The 2,232-nt window shown below is 42.9% G+C and overlaps 1 long non-coding RNA gene across 1 annotated transcript in view; it reads left to right on the forward strand.

Annotated features, from left to right (window-relative positions):
• LOC129391502 (uncharacterized) overlaps positions 1-1,340 on the forward strand; it is a 54,806-nt gene extending 53,466 nt beyond the window's left edge. Inside the window, exon 3 of the long non-coding RNA XR_008615710.1 lies at positions 1,237-1,340. This is a non-coding gene — a long non-coding RNA (uncharacterized lncRNA). The remainder of the gene's footprint in view (positions 1-1,236) is intronic.
• Positions 1,341-2,232: the final 892 nt, after the last annotated feature.

Below are 2,232 nucleotides of genomic sequence, written 5' to 3' on the forward strand. Positions count from 1 at the left end.
TTTTGCAGGGTTTTTATCATAAATGGGTGTTGAATTTTGTCAAAAGCTTTCTCTGCATCTATTGAGATGATCATATGGTTTTTCTCCTTCAGTTTGTTGATATGGTGTATCACGTTGATTGATTTGCATATATTGAAGAATCTTTGCATCCCTGGGATAAACCTCACTTGATCATGGTGTATGATCCTTTTAATGTGCTGTTGGATTCTGTTTGCTAGTATTTTGTTGAGGATTTTTGCATCTATGTTCATCAGTGATATTGGCCTGTAGTTTTCTTTCTTTGTGACGTCTTTGTCTGGTTTTGGTATCAGGGTGATGGTGGCCTCATAGAATGAGTTTGGGAGTGTTCCTCCCTCTGCTATCTTTTGGAAGAGTTTGAGAAGGATAGGTGTTAGCTTTTCTCTAAATGTTTGATAGAATTCGCCTGTGTAGCCATCTGGTCCTGGGCTTTTGTTTGTTGGAAGATTTTTAATCACAGTTTCAATTTCAGTGCTTGTGATTGGTCTGTTCATATTTTCTATTTCTTCCTGGTTCAGTATTGGCAGGTTGTGCATTTCTAAGAATTTGTCCATTTCTTCCAGGTTGTCCATTTTATCAGCATATAGTTGCTTGTAGTAACCTCTCATGATCCTCTGTATTTCTGCATATACTCTTCTAATTTTTAATTTAACATTGTACTATAATCATTTTCCCTTATCAATACAAAGTCTTCAAGAGAATATTTTTACTGTCTGCATGACAGTTAGAAGGCAGAGTACAATTTACTCAACTCTCAATTTTATGTCTAAATTGTTCAACATAAAGATTACTTCCCTTTCTCCAAGTTATAAATAAGTCTGCATGGAACATCTTTATGCAGGTAGCCATTTCTGTAATTTTGATCGTTTCCTTGGAATAGATTCCAAGAAGTGGAGCCAAAAAAGTATAAATGGTTTTTAATATTCTAGGTACTTATCGTCAAGATGCATGGCAAAGGAGTGCTGCTTTGCCTCCAAGGGCAAAGATGAGTGAGATTTTCAGCAGCTGCCTGGGTGCAAGCCTTCCTGCAGGGCCTCCCAGCTTCCCGTGGCTCCTCTTGCTTTCTGGTTGGCCAGGCCGGGAGCTGGAATGAAGCACCCGCTGGGCAGGCCCTTCCTTGGGCTACAGTGTTAGCTCTGTGGTCGGTGGCTGAGGGTCAACCTGTGGTGGACACCAACTGACTCAGGCCCCTGCGATCTCTTACCTCTTGTCTGTCAGGATAGTGTGTCTCCTGGACCAGTGACATTAACCACCTACACCCTGAGCGGGAGAACAGGTGGGACTGCCAATGACCTCCCATACCAACTGGCTCTGCCAACCCCTCCCAGGTGCGTATGAGGTCCCTGCTCATCCATGATTCCGAGTGATCCTCATGGAAATGCCACGTGTTTAGCATCACTGAGGTTGGTCCCACATCCAGATGGAGACTCGGGGCTCAAAATGCCCCCACCTCCCGTGGGGGGAAGTTGCTGGGGTCTGAAGGTGTGCCTGGTGGTCTGAGGGTCGGACCACAGACAGCTAAGAGAGGCAGAGCCTGTACGTGATGGCATGTTGCTGATGGGGGCCCAGCAGGCCCTGTGGTTGAGGACCCCAGGCTGGATCTGTTTCCCTATCACGTTGTGTGATGAGAGAGATGGGTTTGCAGGTGTTTCCCCACAACTAAAGAGGGAGCAGTTGATGTAAATGAGAGAAATATTTATACATCTAAGGAAGGGCAGGAATTTAGAAAGAAAGATAAAGTTAATAACTGTGCTGACTGACACTTTAATTTTTCTCCTATTAATGAGGGTAACCAAAAAAACAATTATTTTTAAAACATACCATGGAAAGAAAGAGGTTAAACAAATCATCCACAGTCCCACTCCTCAATCACAGCAACTACTGTTAGTTTTGTGAGTTCTCTTCTGGGTTGCTTTCCCCCACCCCACCTGGCCTTTTTTCTCTTCTAATGCATCTTTTTCAAAGCTCTTTCCCACACTCTGATTTTCTGTACCCAGTGTGGGAGGTTGGACAGGTAACATCTTCTACTTTGGTTTTTTATTTATTTATTTATTTTTAACATCTTTATTCGAGTATAATTGCTTTACAATGGTGTGTTAGTTTCTGCTTTATAACAAGGTGAATCACCTATACATATACATATATCCCCATATCTCCTCCCTATGCCAGCCCTCTAGGTGGACACAAAGCACCGAGCTGATCTCCCTGTGCTAT

Source organism: Physeter macrocephalus, chromosome 2 (assembly GCF_002837175.3).
Source record: "Physeter macrocephalus isolate SW-GA chromosome 2, ASM283717v5, whole genome shotgun sequence".
In the NCBI taxonomy this organism is placed as follows: domain Eukaryota; kingdom Metazoa; phylum Chordata; class Mammalia; order Artiodactyla; family Physeteridae; genus Physeter; species Physeter macrocephalus.